We start from the raw sequence: 18,298 nt of genomic DNA, 5'->3' as shown, positions 1-18,298 counted from the left end.
GCATCCTTCACTCATGCTGCCAAACATACCCTCGTAAAACTGACCATCCTGCCGATCCTCAACTTCGGTGATGTCATCTATAAAATAGCCTCCAACACTCTACTCAACAAACTGGATGCAGTCCATCACAGTGCCATCCGTTTTGTCGCCAAAGCCCCATACACTACCCACCATTGCGACCTGTACGCTCTCGTTGGTTGGCCCTCGCTTCATACTCGTCACCAAACCCACTGGCTACAGGTTATCAACAAGTCTCTTCTAGGTAAAGCCCCGCCTTATCTCAGCTCGCTGGTCACCATAGCAGCACCCACTCGTAGCACGCGCTCCAGCAGGTATATCTCACTGGTCACTCCCCAAAGCCAATTCCTCCTTTGGTCGTCTTTCCTTCCAGTTCTCTGCTGCCAATGACTGGAAGGAACTGCAAAAATCTCTGAAGTTGGAGACTCATATCTCCCTCACTAGCTTTAATCACCAGCTGTCAGAGCAGCTCACAGATCACCATACAGTATTTATTTATTTATCTTGCTCCTTTGCACCCCAGTATCTCTACTTGCACATTCATCTTCTGCACATCTACCATTCCAGTCTTTCAATTGTTATATTGTAATTACTTCCCCACCATGGCCTATTTATTGCCCTATGTCCCTTATCTTAACCTCATTTGCACTCACTGTATATAGACTTTTTGTTTTCTTTTGTTCTACTGTATTATTGACTGTATGTTTTGTTTATTCCATGTGTAACTCTGTGTAGTTGTATGTGTCGAACTGCTTTGCTTTATCTTGGCCAGGTCTCAGTTGTAAATGAGAACTTGTTCTCGACTAGCCTACCTGGTTCAATAAAGGTCAAATAAAAACTAAATACATTAGCCGAGTTTATTATGCGTTTAAACTGTCATATAAATGACTTAATTATCTAGCAAATAAAAAGACCTCAATCCAGATTTGACGTCTGAGGACGCAAAAAAGTATGCCTTTTCCTTGACATTATCAGGACATGAAAGACATAATCACCGGTGCTACAATAACAGATTGGGGAAGACAAAATGTATCTCTGAGACGTTAGTTAGTTTGTATTTTAAATAGACCCCTACATTCTATATCCATTCATCTGATATGGGAAAAATGGTATTGTCATTAAGTCTCATCAGAAATCCAGATGATAGCAAATCCTTTCTTATTTTTAACATGAAGATCAGGGGAGAGCGCGAACGCAGTCCCCCACTACCAGAAATTATGCAATCGAGATTTCCACATTTGAGAAATTCGCAGGGGTCAGCACAGCCGGAGTGCAATGGCTGAGCCTCGCCCTGGGTGAACCGCCTTCTTGATCACGGTGTCTCCCTTGCCAGGTAAGTATGAGTTGTACACGTTGGTAGAGGAGCACTCCTTCCAGGACAAAGGTGTTTGACTCACGGTTACCACTTCTACTACTGATAATACCACATCATATTGAACAAGGTTTAATGACATTTACGAATACAGTTGCGGACAAGGCGAAGAAAAAGCAATACATTTTGTTTTACTATATTATATCACGGTCCGAATTTTCTCCCATCATGCAACACGGTAGAAATTCTATATTTATTGCATTTTTGTCTAAATGTCCGTCTGGTTACACACAAGTAGGCAATGTACCAAAATGCAGAAATCACATTCGTGCACACAGCCAACCGAAAGACACCACTTATTTCTGGTGTTTTGTAGCGTTCCAGACGTTGTAGGAATAGTTTCATCACGCTTGTTTTCTGGTCTCAGTAAAATATGATTCCACCATCGACCACAGGGTGGCATACGACCCACAGATACGGAGGAGAAACAGTGGCCTACTACTTCATCATCAAGAAGACACAGTAGTAGCTACTCGGGGTGTGCTGACATGCCAATACTCGTATTTGTAATTGAATCTGTAAATGTACAGTTGATAGTCAGGTAGGATGATTCTCGTGATCGGGGGAAAAAACCCAAATCATTTTAACATGTCTAAACATTCTCAAGTGGGTTGTAATGTCAGTGGGTTGTAATGTCAGTGGGTTGTAATGTCAGTGGGTTGTAATGTCAGTGGGTTGTAATGTCAAAGTGGGTTGTAATGTCAGTGGGTTGTAATGTCAGTGGGTTGTAATGTCAAAGTGGGTTGTAATGTCAAAGTGGGTTGTAATGTCAGTGGGTTGTAATGTCAAAGTGGGTTGTAATGTCTGTGGGTTGTAATGTCAGTGGGTTGTAATGTCAGTGGGTTGTAATGTCAGTGGGTTGTAATGTCAGTGGGTTGTAATGTCAAAGTGGGTTGTAATGCCAAAGTGGGTTGTAATGTCAGTGGGTTGTAATGTCAGTGGGTTGTAATGTCAGTGGGTTGTAATGTCAGTGGGTTGTAATATCATCAAAGTGGGTTGTAATGTCAGTGGGTTGTAATGTCAGTGGGTTGTAATATCAAAGTGGGTTGTAATGTCAACGTGGGTTGTAATGTCAACGTGGGTTGTATGTCAAAGTGGGTTGTAATGTCAAAGTGGGTTGTAATGTCAGTGGGTTGTAATGTCAGTGGGTTGTAATGTCAGTGGGTTGTAATGTCAGTGGGTTGTAATGCCAAAGTGGGTTGTAATGTCAGTGTGTTGTAATGTCAGTGGGTTGTAATGTCAGTGGGTTGTAATGTCAGTGGGTTGTAATGTCAGTGGGTTGTAATGTCAAAGTGGGTTGTAATGTCAAAGTGGGTTGTAATGTCAGTGGGTTGTAATGTCAAAGTGGGTTGTAATGTCAGTGGGTTGTAATGTCAGTGGGTTGTAATGTCAGTGGGTTGTAATGTCAGTGGGTTGTAATGTCAAAGTGGGTTGTAATGCCAAAGTGGGTTGTAATGTCAGTGGGTTGTAATGTCAGTGGGTTGTAATGTCAGTGGGTTGTAATATCATCAAAGTGGGTTGTAATGTCAGTGGGTTGTAATGTCAGTGGGTTGTACTATCAAAGTGGGGTTGTAATGTCAAAGTGGGTTGTAATGTCAACGTGGGTTGTATGTCAAAGTGGGTTGTAATGTCAAAGTGGGTTGTAAGGCCAAAGTGGGTTGTAATGTCAGTGGGTTGTAATGTCAAAGTGAGTTGTAATGTCAGTGGGTTGTAATGTCAGTGGGTTGTAATGTCAGTGGGTTGTAATGTCAGTGGGTTGTAATGTCAAAGTGGGTTGTAATGGTAGTGGGTTGTAATGTCAAAGTGGGTTGTAATGTCAGTGGGTTGTAATGTCAGTGGGTTGTAATGTCAAAGTGGGTTGTAATGTCAGTGGGTTGTAATGTCAGAGGGTTGTAATGTCAAAGTGGGTTGTAATGTCAAAGTGGGTTGTAATGCCAAAGTGGGTTGTAATGTCAAAGTGGGTTGTAATGCCAAAGTGGGTTGTAATGTCAGTGGGTTGTAATGTCAGTGGGTTGTAATGCCAAAGTGGGTTGTAATGCCAAAGTGGGTTGTAATGTCAGTGGGTTGTAATGTCAGTGGGTTGTAATGTCAGTGGGTTGTAATATCATCAAAGTGGGTTGTAATGTCAGTGGGTTGTAATGTCAGTGGGTTGTAATATCAAAGTGGGTTGTAATGTCAGTGGGTTGTAATGTCAAAGTGGGTTGTATGTCAAAGTGGGTGTAATGTCAAAGTGGGTTGTAATGTCAGTGGGTTGTATTTTCAGTGGGTTGTAATGTCAAAGTGGGTTGTAATGTCAGTGGGTTGTAATGTCAGTGGGTTGTAATTTCAAAGTGGGTTGTAATTTCAAAGTGGGTTGTAATGTCAGTGGGTTGTAATGTCAGTGGGTTGTAATGTCAGTTGGGAAAGTGGGTTGTAATGTGAAAGTGGGTTGTAATGTCAAAGTGGTTTGTAATGTCAAAGTGGTTTGTAATGTGAACGTGGGTTGTAATGTCAGTGGGTTGTAATGTCAAAGTGGGTTGTAATGTCAGTGGGTTGTAATGTCAAAATGGGTTGTAATGTCAGTGGGTTGTAATGTCAAAGTGGGTTGTAATGTGAAAGTGGGTTGTAATGTGAAAGTGGGTTGTAATGTCAGTGGGTTGTAATGTCAAAGTGGTTTGTAATGTGAAAGTGGGTTGTAATGTCAGTGGGTTGTAATGTCAGTGGGTTGTAATGTCAGTGGGTTGTAATGTCAAAGTGGGTTGTAATGTGAAAGTGGGTTGTAATGTGAAAGTGGGTTGTAATGTGTAAGTGGGTTGTAATGTCAGTGGGTTGTAATGTCAGTGGGTTGTAATGTCAGTGTGGTTGTAATGTCAGTGGGTTGTAATGTCAGTGGGTTGTAATGTCAAAGTGGGTTGTAATGTCAGTGGGTTGTAATGTCAGTGGGTTGTAATGTCAAAGTGGGTTGTAATGTCAAAGTGGGTTGTAATGTCAGTGGGTTGTAATGTCAAAGTGGGTTGTAATGTCTGTGGGTTGTAATGTCAGTGGGTTGTAATGTCAGTGGGTTGTAATGTCAGTGGGTTGTAATGTCAAAGTGGGTTGTAATGCCAAAGTGGGTTGTAATGTCAGTGGGTTGTAATGTCAGTGGGTTGTAATGTCAGTGGGTTGTAATGTCAGTGGGTTGTAATATCATCAAAGTGGGTTGTAATGTCAGTGGGTTGTAATGTCAGTGGGTTGTAATGCCAAAGTGGGTTGTAATGTCAGTGGGTTGTAATGTCAGTGGGTTGTAATGTCAGTGGGTTGTAATGTCAGTGGGTTGTAATGTCAAAGTGGGTTGTAATGTCAGTGGGTTGTAATGTCAGTGGGTTGTAATGTCAAAGTGGGTTGTAATGTCAAAGTGGGTTGTAATGTCAGTGGGTTGTAATGTCAAAGTGGGTTGTAATGTCAGTGGGTTGTAATGTCAGTGGGTTGTAATGTCAGTGGGTTGTAATGTCAAAGTGGGTTGTAATGTCAGTGGGTTGTAATGTCAGTGGGTTGTAATGTCAAAGTGTGTTGTAATGTCAGTGGGTTGTAATGTCAGTGGGTTGTAATGTCAGTGGGTTGTAATGCCAGTGGTTGTAATGCCAAAGTGGGTTGTAATGTCAGTGGGTTGTAATGTCAGTGGGTTGTAATGTCAGTGGGTTGTAATATCATCAAAGCGGGTTGTAATGTCAAAGTGGGTTGTAATGCCAAAGTGGGTTGTAATGTCAGTGGGTTGTAATGTCAGTGGGTTGTAATGTCAAAGTGGGTTGTAATGTCAGTGGGTTGTAATGTCAGTGGGTTGTAATGTCAGTGGGTTGTAATATCATCAAAGTGGGTTGTAATGTCAGTGGGTTGTAATATCAAAGTGGGTTGTAATGTCAAAGTGGGTTGTAATGTCAACGTGGGTTGTATGTCAAAGTGGGTTGTAATGTCAGTGGGTTGTATTGTCAGTGGGTTGTAATATCATCAAAGTGGGTTGTAATGTCAGTGGGTTGTATTGTCAGTGGGTTGTAATGTCTGTGGGTTGTATGTCAGTGGGTTGTAATGTCAGTGGGTTGTAATGTCAGTGGGTTGTAATGTCAGTGGGTTGTAATGTCAAAGTGGGTTGTAATGTCAGTGGGTTGTAATGTCAGTGGGTTGTAATGTCAAAGTGGGTTGTAATGTCAGTGGGTTGTAATGTCAGTGGGTTGTAATGTCAAAGTGGGTTGTAATGTCTGTGGGTTGTAATGTCAGTGGGTTGTAATGTCAGTGGGTTGTAATGTCAGTGGGTTGTAATGTCAGTGGGTTGTAATGTCAGTGGGTTGTAATGTCAAAGTGGGTTGTAATGTCAGTGGGTTGTAATGTCAGTGGGTTGTAATGTCAGTGGGTTGTAATGTCAGTGGGTTGTAATATCATCAAAGTGGGTTGTAATGTCAGTGGGTTGTAATGTCAGTGGGTTGTAATATCAAAGTGGGTTGTAATGTCAAAGTGGGTTGTAATGTCAACGTGGGTTGTATGTCAAAGTGGGTTGTAATGTCAAAGTGGGTTGTAATGTCAGTGGGTTGTAATGTCAGTGGGTTGTAATGTCAGTGGGTTGTAATGTCAGTGGGTTGTAATGTCAGTGGGTTGTAATGCCAAAGTGGGTTGTAATGTCAGTGTGTTGTAATGTCAGTGGGTTGTAATGTCAGTGGGTTGTAATGTCAGTGGGTTTGTAATGTCAAAGTGGGTTGTAATGTCAAAGTGGGTTGTAATGTCAGTGGGTTGTAATGTCAAAGTGGGTTGTAATGTCAGTGGGTTGTAATGTCAGTGGGTTGTAATGTCAGTGGGTTGTAATGTCAAAGTGGGTTGTAATGCCAAAGTGGGTTGTAGTGTCAGTGGGTTGTAATGTCAGTGGGTTGTAATGTCAGTGGGTTGTAATATCATCAAAGTGGGTTGTAATGTCAGTGGGTTGTAATGTCAGTGGGTTGTACTATCAAAGTGGGTTGTAATGTCAAAGTGGGTTGTATGTCAAAGTGGGTTGTAATGTCAAAGTGGGTTGTAAGGCCAAAGTGGGTTGTAATGTCAGTGGGTTGTAATGTCAAAGTGAGTTGTAATGTCAGTGGGTTGTAATGTCAGTGGGTTGTAATGTCAGTGGGTTGTAATGTCAGTGGGTTGTAATGTCAGTGGGTTGTAATGTCAAAGTGGGTTGTAATGTCAGTGGGTTGTAATGTCAGTGGGTTGTAATGTCAGTGGGTTGTAATGTCAAAGTGGGTTGTAATGTCAGTGGGTTGTAATGTCAGAGGGTTGTAATGTCAAAGTGGGTTGTAATGTCAAAGTGGGTTGTAATGCCAAAGTGGGTTGTAATGTCAAAGTGGGTTGTAATGCCAAAGTGGGTTGTAATGTCAGTGGGTTGTAATGTCAGTGGGTTGTAATGCCAAAGTGGGTTGTAATGCCCAAGTGGGTTGTAATGTCAGTGGGTTGTAATGTCAGTGGGTTGTAATGTCAGTGGGTTGTAATATCATCAAAGTGGGTTGTAATGTCAGTGGGTTGTAATGTCAGTGGGTTGTAATATCAAAGTGGGTTGTAATGTCAGTGGGTTGTAATGTCAAAGTGGGTTGTATGTCAAAGTGGGTTGTAATGTCAAAGTGGGTTGTAATGTCAGTGGGTTGTATTTTCAGTGGGTTGTAATGTCAAAGTGGGTTGTAATGTCAGTGGTTTGTAATGTCAGTGGGTTGTAATTTCAAAGTGGGTTGTAATTTCAAAGTGGGTTGTAATTTCAAAGTGGGTTGTAATGTCAGTGGGTTGTAATGTCAGTGGGTTGTAATGTCAGTGGGGAAAGTGGGTTGTAATGTGAAAGTGGGTTGTAATGTCAAAGTGGTTTGTAATGTCAAAGTGGTTTGTAATGTGAACGTGGGTTGTAATGTCAGTGGGTTGTAATGTCAAAGTGGGTTGTAATGTCAGTGGGTTGTAATGTCAAAATGGGTTGTAATGTCAGTGGGTTGTAATGTCAAAGTGGGTTGTAATGTGAAAGTGGGTTGTAATGTGAAAGTGGGTTGTAATGTCAGTGGGTTGTAATGTCAAAGTGGTTTGTAATGTGAAAGTGGGTTGTAATGTCAGTGGGTTGTAATGTCAGTGGGTTGTAATGTCAGTGGGTTGTATTGTCAGTGGGTTGTAATATCATCAAAGTGGGTTGTAATGTCAGTGGGTTGTATTGTGTAAGTGGGTTGTAATGTCAGTGGGTTGTAATGTCAGTGGGTTGTAATGTCAGTGGGTTGTAATGTCAGTGGGTTGTAATGTCAGTGGGTTGTAATGTCAAAGTGGGTTGTAATGTCAGTGGGTTGTAATGTCAAAGTGGGTTGTAATGTCAAAGTGGGTTGTAATGTCAGTGGGTTTTAATGTCAAAGTGGGTTGTAATGTCTGTGGGTTGTAATGTCAGTGGGTTGTAATGTCAGTGGGTTGTAATGTCAACGTGGGTTGTAATGTCAGTGGGTTTTAATGTCAGTGGGTTGTATTATCATCAAAGTGGGTTGTAATGTCAGTGGGTTGTAATGTCAGTGGGTTGAAATATAATCAAAGTGGGTTGCAATGTCAGTGGGTTGTAATGTCAAAATGGGTTGTAATGTCAGTGGGTTGTAATGTGAAAGTGGGTTGTAATGTGAAAGTGGGTTGTAATGTCAGTGGGTTGTAATGTGAACGTGGGTTGTAATGTGAAAGTGGGTTGTAATGTCAGTGGGTTGTAATGTCAGTGGGTTGTAATGTCAAAGTGGGTTGTAATGTCAGTGGGTTGTAATGTCAGTGGGTTGTAATGTCAACGTGGGTTGTAATGTGAAAGTGGGTTGTAATGTGAAAGTGGGTTGTAATGTGAAAGTGGGTTGTAATGTCAGTGGGTTGTAATGTCAAAGTGGTTTGTAATGTCAAAGTGGGTTGTAATGTCAGTGGGTTGTAATGATAGAGTTCAGTGTGTGAAATCGGAGGGCCTGTTGTCCGGACCTCTGGCAGTTTCTATGGGGGTGCCACAGGGTTCAATCCTCGGGCCGACTCTTCTCTGTAATACATCAATGATGTTGATCTTGCTGCTGGTGATTCTCTGGTACACCTCTACGCAGACGACACCATTCTGTATACTTCTGGCCCCTCTTTGGACACTGTGTTAACTAACCTCCAGACGAGCTTCAATGCCATACAACTCTCCTTCCGTGGCCTCCAACTGCTCTTAAACGCAGGGAAAACTAAATGCATGCTTTTCAACTGATCTCTGCCCGTATCTGCTCTCCCGTTCAGCATCACTACTCTGGACGGCTCTGACTTAGAATACGTGGACAACTACAAATACCTAGGTGTCTGGTTAGACTGTAAACTCTCCTTCCAGACTCACATTAAGCAGCTCCAATCCAAAATTAAATCTATAATTAGCTTCCTATATCGCAACAAAGCATCCTTCACTCATGCTGCCAAACATACCCTCGTAAAACTGACCATCCTGCCGATCCTCAACTTCGGTGATGTCATCTATAAAATAGCCTCCAACACTCTACTCAACAAACTGGATGCAGTCCATCACAGTGCCATCCGTTTTGTCGCCAAAGCCCCATACACTACCCACCATTGCGACCTGTACGCTCTCGTTGGTTGGCCCTCGCTTCATACTCGTCACCAAACCCACTGGCTACAGGTTATCAACAAGTCTCTTCTAGGTAAAGCCCCGCCTTATCTCAGCTCGCTGGTCACCATAGCAGCACCCACTCGTAGCACGCGCTCCAGCAGGTATATCTCACTGGTCACTCCCCAAAGCCAATTCCTCCTTTGGTCGTCTTTCCTTCCAGTTCTCTGCTGCCAATGACTGGAAGGAACTGCAAAAATCTCTGAAGTTGGAGACTCATATCTCCCTCACTAGCTTTAATCACCAGCTGTCAGAGCAGCTCACAGATCACCATACAGTATTTATTTATTTATCTTGCTCCTTTGCACCCCAGTATCTCTACTTGCACATTCATCTTCTGCACATCTACCATTCCAGTCTTTCAATTGTTATATTGTAATTACTTCCCCACCATGGCCTATTTATTGCCCTATGTCCCTTATCTTAACCTCATTTGCACTCACTGTATATAGACTTTTTGTTTTCTTTTGTTCTACTGTATTATTGACTGTATGTTTTGTTTATTCCATGTGTAACTCTGTGTAGTTGTATGTGTCGAACTGCTTTGCTTTATCTTGGCCAGGTCTCAGTTGTAAATGAGAACTTGTTCTCGACTAGCCTACCTGGTTCAATAAAGGTCAAATAAAAACTAAATACATTAGCCGAGTTTATTATGCGTTTAAACTGTCATATAAATGACTTAATTATCTAGCAAATAAAAAGACCTCAATCCAGATTTGACGTCTGAGGACGCAAAAAAGTATGCCTTTTCCTTGACATTATCAGGACATGAAAGACATAATCACCGGTGCTACAATAACAGATTGGGGAAGACAAAATGTATCTCTGAGACGTTAGTTAGTTTGTATTTTAAATAGACCCCTACATTCTATATCCATTCATCTGATATGGGAAAAAATGGTATTGTCATTAAGTCTCATCAGAAATCCAGATGATAGCAAATCCTTTCTTATTTTTAACATGAAGATCAGGGGAGAGCGCGAACGCAGTCCCCCACTACCAGAAATTATGCAATCGAGATTTCCACATTTGAGAAATTCGCAGGGGTCAGCACAGCCGGAGTGCAATGGCTGAGCCTCGCCCTGGGTGAACCGCCTTCTTGATCACGGTGTCTCCCTTGCCAGGTAAGTATGAGTTGTACACGTTGGTAGAGGAGCACTCCTTCCAGGACAAAGGTGTTTGACTCACGGTTACCACTTCTACTACTGATAATACCACATCATATTGAACAAGGTTTAATGACATTTACGAATACAGTTGCGGACAAGGCGAAGAAAAAGCAATACATTTTGTTTTACTATATTATATCACGGTCCGAATTTTCTCCCATCATGCAACACGGTAGAAATTCTATATTTATTGCATTTTTTGTCTAAATGTCCGTCTGGTTACACACAAGTAGGCAATGTACCAAAATGCAGAAATCACATTCGTGCACACAGCCAACCGAAAGACACCACTTATTTCTGGTGTTTTGTAGCGTTCCAGACGTTGTAGGAATAGTTTCATCACGCTTGTTTTCTGGTCTCAGTAAAATATGATTCCACCATCGACCACAGGGTGGCATACGACCCACAGATACGGAGGAGAAACAGTGGCCTACTACTTCATCATCAAGAAGACACAGTAGTAGCTACTCGGGGTGTGCTGACATGCCAATACTCGTATTTGTAATTGAATCTGTAAATGTACAGTTGATAGTCAGGTAGGATGATTCTCGTGATCGGGGGAAAAAACCCAAATCATTTTAACATGTCTAAACATTCTCAAAGTGGGTTGTAATGTCAGTGGGTTGTAATGTCAGTGGGTTGTAATGTCAGTGGGTTGTAATGTCAGTGGGTTGTATGTCAAAGTGGGTTGTAATGTCAGTGGGTTGTAATGTCAGTGGGTTGTAATGTCAAAGTGGGTTGTAATGTCAAAGTGGGTTGTAATGTCAGTGGGTTGTAATGTCAAAGTGGGTTGTAATGTCTGTGGGTTGTAATGTCAGTGGGTTGTAATGTCAGTGGGTTGTAATGTCAGTGGGTTGTAATGTCAGTGGGTTGTAATGTCAAAGTGGGTTGTAATGCCAAAGTGGGTTGTAATGTCAGTGGGTTGTAATGTCAGTGGGTTGTAATGTCAGTGGGTTGTAATGTCAGTGGGTTGTAATATCATCAAAGTGGGTTGTAATGTCAGTGGGTTGTAATGTCAGTGGGTTGTAATATCAAAGTGGGTTGTAATGTCAACGTGGGTTGTAATGTCAACGTGGGTTGTATGTCAAAGTGGGTTGTAATGTCAAAGTGGGTTGTAATGTCAGTGGGTTGTAATGTCAGTGGGTTGTAATGTCAGTGGGTTGTAATGTCAGTGGGTTGTAATGCCAAAGTGGGTTGTAATGTCAGTGTGTTGTAATGTCAGTGGGTTGTAATGTCAGTGGGTTGTAATGTCAGTGGGTTGTAATGTCAGTGGGTTGTAATGTCAAAGTGGGTTGTAATGTCAAAGTGGGTTGTAATGTCAGTGGGTTGTAATGTCAAAGTGGGTTGTAATGTCAGTGGGTTGTAATGTCAGTGGGTTGTAATGTCAGTGGGTTGTAATGTCAGTGGGTTGTAATGTCAAAGTGGGTTGTAATGCCAAAGTGGGTTGTAATGTCAGTGGGTTGTAATGTCAGTGGGTTGTAATGTCAGTGGGTTGTAATATCATCAAAGTGGGTTGTAATGTCAGTGGGTTGTAATGTCAGTGGGTTGTACTATCAAAGTGGGTTGTAATGTCAAAGTGGGTTGTAATGTCAACGTGGGTTGTATGTCAAAGTGGGTTGTAATGTCAAAGTGGGTTGTAAGGCCAAAGTGGGTTGTAATGTCAGTGGGTTGTAATGTCAAAGTGAGTTGTAATGTCAGTGGGTTGTAATGTCAGTGGGTTGTAATGTCAGTGGGTTGTAATGTCAGTGGGTTGTAATGTCAGTGGGTTGTAATGTCAGTGGGTTGTAATGTCAGTGGGTTGTAATGTCAAAGTGGGTTGTAATGTCAAAGTGGGTTGTAATGTCAGTGGGTTGTAATGTCAAAGTGGGTTGTAATGTCAGTGGGTTGTAATGTCAGTGGGTTGTAATGTCAGTGGGTTGTAATGTCAGTGGGTTGTAATGTCAAAGTGGGTTGTAATGCCAAAGTGGGTTGTAATGTCAGTGGGTTGTAATGTCAGTGGGTTGTAATGTCAGTGGGTTGTAATATCATCAAAGTGGGTTGTAATGTCAGTGGGTTGTAATGTCAGTGGGTTGTACTATCAAAGTGGGTTGTAATGTCAAAGTGGGTTGTAATGTCAACGTGGGTTGTATGTCAAAGTGGGTTGTAATGTCAAAGTGGGTTGTAAGGCCAAAGTGGGTTGTAATGTCAGTGGGTTGTAATGTCAAAGTGAGTTGTAATGTCAGTGGGTTGTAATGTCAGTGGGTTGTAATGTCAGTGGGTTGTAATGTCAGTGGGTTGTAATGTCAGTGGGTTGTAATGTCAAAGTGGGTTGTAATGGTAGTGGGTTGTAATGTCAAAGTGGGTTGTAATGTCAGTGGGTTGTAATGTCAGTGGGTTGTAATGTCAGTGGGTTGTAATGTCAAAGTGGGTTGTAATGTCAGTGGGTTGTAATGTCAGAGGGTTGTAATGTCAAAGTGGGTTGTAATGTCAAAGTGGGTTGTAATGCCAAAGTGGGTTGTAATGTCAAAGTGGGTTGTAATGCCAAAGTGGGTTGTAATGTCAGTGGGTTGTAATGTCAGTGGGTTGTAATGCCAAAGTGGGTTGTAATGCCAAAGTGGGTTGTAATGTCAGTGGGTTGTAATGTCAGTGGGTTGTAATGTCAGTGGGTTGTAATATCATCAAAGTGGGTTGTAATGTCAGTGGGTTGTAATGTCAGTGGGTTGTAATATCAAAGTGGGTTGTAATGTCAGTGGGTTGTAATGTCAAAGTGGGTTGTATGTCAAAGTGGGTTGTAATGTCAAAGTGGGTTGTAATGTCAGTGGGTTGTATTTTCAGTGGGTTGTAATGTCAAAGTGGGTTGTAATGTCAGTGGGTTGTAATGTCAGTGGGTTGTAATTTCAAAGTGGGTTGTAATTTCAAAGTGGGTTGTAATGTCAGTGGGTTGTAATGTCAGTGGGTTGTAATGTCAGTTGGGAAAGTGGGTTGTAATGTGAAAGTGGGTTGTAATGTCAAAGTGGTTTGTAATGTCAAAGTGGTTTGTAATGTGAACGTGGGTTGTAATGTCAGTGGGTTGTAATGTCAAAGTGGGTTGTAATGTCAGTGGGTTGTAATGTCAAAATGGGTTGTAATGTCAGTGGGTTGTAATGTCAAAGTGGGTTGTAATGTGAAAGTGGGTTGTAATGTGAAAGTGGGTTGTAATGTCAGTGGGTTGTAATGTCAAAGTGGTTTGTAATGTGAAAGTGGGTTGTAATGTCAGTGGGTTGTAATGTCAGTGGGTTGTAATGTCAGTGGGTTGTAATGTCAAAGTGGGTTGTAATGTGAAAGTGGGTTGTAATGTGAAAGTGGGTTGTAATGTGTAAGTGGGTTGTAATGTCAGTGGGTTGTAATGTCAGTGGGTTGTAATGTCAGTGGGTTGTAATGTCAGTGGGTTGTAATGTCAGTGGGTTGTAATGTCAGTGGGTTGTAATGTCAAAGTGGGTTGTAATGTCAGTGGGTTGTAATGTCAGTGGGTTGTAATGTCAAAGTGGGTTGTAATGTCAAAGTGGGTTGTAATGTCAGTGGGTTGTAATGTCAAAGTGGGTTGTAATGTCAAAGTGGGTTGTAATGCCAAAGTGGGTTGTAATGTCAGTGGGTTGTAATGTCAGTGGGTTGTAATGTCAGTGGGTTGTAATGTCAGTGGGTTGTAATATCATCAAAGTGGGTTGTAATGTCAGTGGGTTGTAATGTCAGTGGGTTGTAATGCCAAAGTGGGTTGTAATGTCAGTGGGTTGTAATGTCAGTGGGTTGTAATGTCAGTGGGTTGTAATGTCAGTGGGTTGTAATGTCAAAGTGGGTTGTAATGTCAGTGGGTTGTAATGTCAGTGGGTTGTAATGTCAAAGTGGGTTGTAATGTCAAAGTGGGTTGTAATGTCAGTGGGTTGTAATGTCAAAGTGGGTTGTAATGTCAGTGGGTTGTAATGTCAGTGGGTTGTAATGTCAAAGTGGGTTGTAATGTCAAAGTGGGTTGTAATGTCAGTGGGTTGTAATGTCAGTGGGTTGTAATGTCAGTGGGTTGTAATGTCAAAGTGTGTTGTAATGTCAGTGGGTTGTAATGTCAGTGGGTTGTAATGTCAGTGGGTTGTAATGCCAGTGGGTTGTAATGCCAAAGTGGGTTGTAATGTCAGTGGGTTGTAATGTCAGTGGGTTGTAATGTCAGTGGGTTGTAATATCATCAAAGCGGGTTGTAATGTCAAAGTGGGTTGTAATGCCAAAGTGGGTTGTAATGTCAGTGGGTTGTAATGTCAGTGGGTTGTAATGTCAAAGTGGGTTGTAATGTCAGTGGGTTGTAATGTCAGTGGGTTGTAATGTCAGTGGGTTGTAATATCATCAAAGTGGGTTGTAATGTCAGTGGGTTGTAATATCAAAGTGGGTTGTAATGTCAAAGTGGGTTGTAATGTCAACGTGGGTTGTATGTCAAAGTGGGTTGTAATGTCAGTGGGTTGTATTGTCAGTGGGTTGTAATATCATCAAAGTGGGTTGTAATGTCAGTGGGTTGTAATGTCAGTGGGTTGTAATGTCTGTGGGTTGTATGTCAGTGGGTTGTAATGTCAGTGGGTTGTAATGTCAGTGGGTTGTAATGTCAGTGGGTTGTAATGTCAAAGTGGGTTGTAATGTCAGTGGGTTGTAATGTCAGTGGGTTGTAATGTCAAAGTGGGTTGTAATGTCAGTGGGTTGTAATGTCAGTGGGTTGTAATGTCAAAGTGGGTTGTAATGTCTGTGGGTTGTAATGTCAGTGGGTTGTAATGTCAGTGGGTTGTAATGTCAGTGGGTTGTAATGTCAGTGGGTTGTAATGTCAGTGGGTTGTAATGTCAAAGTGGGTTGTAATGTCAGTGGGTTGTAATGTCAGTGGGTTGTAATGTCAGTGGGTTGTAATGTCAGTGGGTTGTAATATCATCAAAGTGGGTTGTAATGTCAGTGGGTTGTAATGTCAACGTGGGTTGTATGTCAAAGTGGGTTGTAATGTCAAAGTGGGTTGTAATGTCAGTGGGTTGTAATGTCAGTGGGTTGTAATGTCAGTGGGTTGTAATGTCAGTGGGTTGTAATGTCAGTGGGTTGTAATGTCAAAGTGGGTTGTAATGTCAGTGTGTTGTAATGTCAGTGGGTTGTAATGTCAGTGGGTTGTAATGTCAGTGGGTTGTAATGTCAAAGTGGGTTGTAATGTCAAAGTGGGTTGTAATGTCAGTGGGTTGTAATGTCAAAGTGGGTTGTAATGTCAGTGGGTTGTAATGTCAGTGGGTTGTAATGTCAGTGGGTTGTAATGTCAGTGGGTTGTAATGTGAAAGTGGGTTGTAATGTGAAAGTGGGTTGTAATGTGAAGTGGGTTGTAATGTCAGTGGGTTGTAATGTCAAAGTGGTTTGTAATGTCAAAGTGGGTTGTAATGTCAGTGGGTTGTAATGTCAGTGGGTTGTAATGTCAGTGGGTTGTAATTTCAGTGGGTTGTAATGTCAAAGTGGGTTGTAATGTCAGTGGGTTGTAATGTCAAAGTGGGTTGTAATGTCAGTGGGTTGTAATGTCAGTGGGTTGTAATGTCAAAGTGGGTTGTAATGTCAGTGGGTTGTAATGTCAGTGGGTTGTAATGTCAGTGGGTTGTAATGTCAGTGGGTTGTAATGTCAAAGTGGGTTGTAATGTAGTGGGTTGTAATGTCAAAGTGGGTTGTAATGTCAGTGGGTTGTAATGTCAGTGGGTTGTAATGTCAGTGGGTTGTAATGTCAAAGTGGGTTGTAATGTCAGTGGGTTGTAATGTCAGAGGGTTGTAATGTCAGTGGGTTGTAATGTCAGTGGGTTGTAATGTCAGTGGGTTGTAATGTCAGTGGGTTGTAATGTCAGTGGGTTGTAATATCATCAAAGTGGGTTGTAATGTCAGTGGGTTGTAATGTCAGTGGGTTGTAATGTCAGTGGGTTGTAATGTCAGTGGGTTGTAATGTCAAAGTGGGTTGTAATGTAGTGGGTTGTAATGTCAAAGTGGGTTGTAATGTCAGTGGGTTGTAATGTCAGTGGGTTGTAATGTCAGTGGGTTGTAATGTCAAAGTGGGTTGTAATGTCAGTGGGTTGTAATGTCAGAGGGTTGTAATGTCAGTGGGTTGTAATGTCAGTGGGTTGTAATGTCAGTGGGTTGTAATGTCAGTGGGTTGTAATGTCAGTGGGTTGTAAATCATCAAAGTGGGTTGTAATGTCAGTGGGTTGTAATGTCAGTGGGTTGTAATGTCAGTGGGTTGTAATGTCAAAGTGGGTTGTAATGTCAGTGGGTTGTAATGTCAGTGGGTTGTAATGTCAAAGTGGGTTGTAATGTCAGTGGGTTGTAATGTCAGTGGGTTGTAATGTCAGTGTGTTGTAATGTCAGTGGGTTGTAATATCATCAAGGTGGGTTGTAATGTCAGTGGGTTGTAATATCATCAAAGTGGGTTGTAATGTCAGTGGGTTGTATTGTCAGTGGGTTGTAATGTCAGTGGGTTGTATGTCAGTGGGTTGTAATGTCAACGTGGGTTGTAATGTCAGTGGGTTTTAATGTCAGTGGGTTGTATTATCATCAAAGTGGGTTGTAATGTCAGTGGGTTGTAATGTCAGTGGGTTGAAATATAATCAAAGTGGGTTGCAATGTCAGTGGGTTGTAATGTCAAAATGGGTTGTAATGTCAGTGGGTTGTAATGTGAAAGTGGGTTGTAATGTGAAAGTGGGTTGTAATGTCAGTGGGTTGTAATGTGAACGTGGGTTGTAATGTGAAAGTGGGTTGTAATGTCAGTGGGTTGTAATGTCAGTGGGTTGTAATGTCAAAGTGGGTTGTAATGTCAGTGGGTTGTAATGTCAGTGGGTTGTAATGTCAACGTGGGTTGTAATGTGAAAGTGGGTTGTAATGTGAAAGTGGGTTGTAATGTGAAAGTGGGTTGTAATGTCAGTGGGTTGTAATGTCAAAGTGGTTTGTAATGTCAAAGTGGGTTGTAATGTCAGTGGGTTGTAATGATAGAGTTCAGTGTGTGAAATCGGAGGGCCTGTTGTCCGGACCTCTGGCAGTTTCTATGGGGGTGCCACAGGGTTCAATCCTCGGGCCGACTCTTCTCTGTAATACATCAATGATGTTGATCTTGCTGCTGGTGATTCTCTGGTACACCTCTACGCAGACGACACCATTCTGTATACTTCTGGCCCCTCTTTGGACACTGTGTTAACTAACCTCCAGACGAGCTTCAATGCCATACAACTCTCCTTCCGTGGCCTCCAACTGCTCTTAAACGCAGGGAAAACTAAATGCATGCTTTTCAACTGATCTCTGCCCGTATCTGCTCTCCCGTTCAGCATCACTACTCTGGACGGCTCTGACTTAGAATACGTGGACAACTACAAATACCTAGGTGTCTGGTTAGACTGTAAACTCTCCTTCCAGACTCACATTAAGCAGCTCCAATCCAAAATTAAATCCTATAATTAGCTTCCTATATCGCAACAAAGCATCCTTCACTCATGCTGCCAAACATACCCTCGTAAAAACTGACCATCCTGCCGATCCTCAACTTCGGTGATGTCATCTATAAAATAGCCTCCAACACTTCTACTCAACAAACTGGATGCAGTCCATCACAGTGCCATCCGTTTTGTCGCCAAAGCCCCATACACTACCCACCATTGCGACCTGTACGCTCTCGTTGGGTTGGCCCTCGCTTCATACTCGTCACCAAACCCACTGGCTACAGGTTATCAACAAGTCTCTTCTAGGTAAAGCCCCGCCTTATCTCAGCTCGCTGGTCACCATAGGCAGGCACCCACTCGTAGCACGCGCTCCAGCAGGTATATCTCACTGGTCACTCCCCAAAGGCCAATTCCTCTTTGGTCGTCTTCCTTCCAGTTCTCTGCTGCCCAATGACTGGAAGGAACTGCAAAAATCTCTGAAGTTGGAGACTCATTATCTCCCTCACTAGCTTTAATCACCAGCTGTCAGAGCAGCTCACAGATCACCATACAGTATTTATTTATTTATCTTGCTCCTTTTGCACCCCAGTATCTGCTACTTGCCACATTCATCTTCTGCACATCTACCATTCCAGTCTTTCAATTGTTATATTGTAATTACTTCCCCACCATGGCCTATTTATTGCCCTATGTCCCTTATCT

At 42.2% G+C, this 18,298-nt stretch overlaps 2 non-coding genes across 2 annotated transcripts; both read right to left on the bottom strand.

Annotated features, from left to right (window-relative positions):
- Positions 1-1,195: 1,195 nt before the first annotated feature.
- On the bottom strand, positions 1,196-1,359 carry LOC116373111 (U1 spliceosomal RNA). Its single transcript, XR_004209510.1, has one exon. It is a non-coding gene; the product is annotated as a U1 spliceosomal RNA (small nuclear RNA).
- An 8,614-nt stretch (positions 1,360-9,973) lies between these two features.
- Positions 9,974-10,137, bottom strand: LOC116373110 (U1 spliceosomal RNA). The gene has a single exon (XR_004209509.1). It is a non-coding gene; the product is annotated as a U1 spliceosomal RNA (small nuclear RNA).
- Between the last annotated feature and the right edge of the window lie 8,161 nt (positions 10,138-18,298).

This window comes from Oncorhynchus kisutch, unplaced genomic scaffold (genome assembly GCF_002021735.2).
Source record: "Oncorhynchus kisutch isolate 150728-3 unplaced genomic scaffold, Okis_V2 scaffold4019, whole genome shotgun sequence".
NCBI classification, from domain to species: domain Eukaryota; kingdom Metazoa; phylum Chordata; class Actinopteri; order Salmoniformes; family Salmonidae; genus Oncorhynchus; species Oncorhynchus kisutch.
The sequence above is the reverse complement of the archived record's forward strand: the minus strand, read 5'-3'. Positions and strand labels throughout refer to the sequence as shown.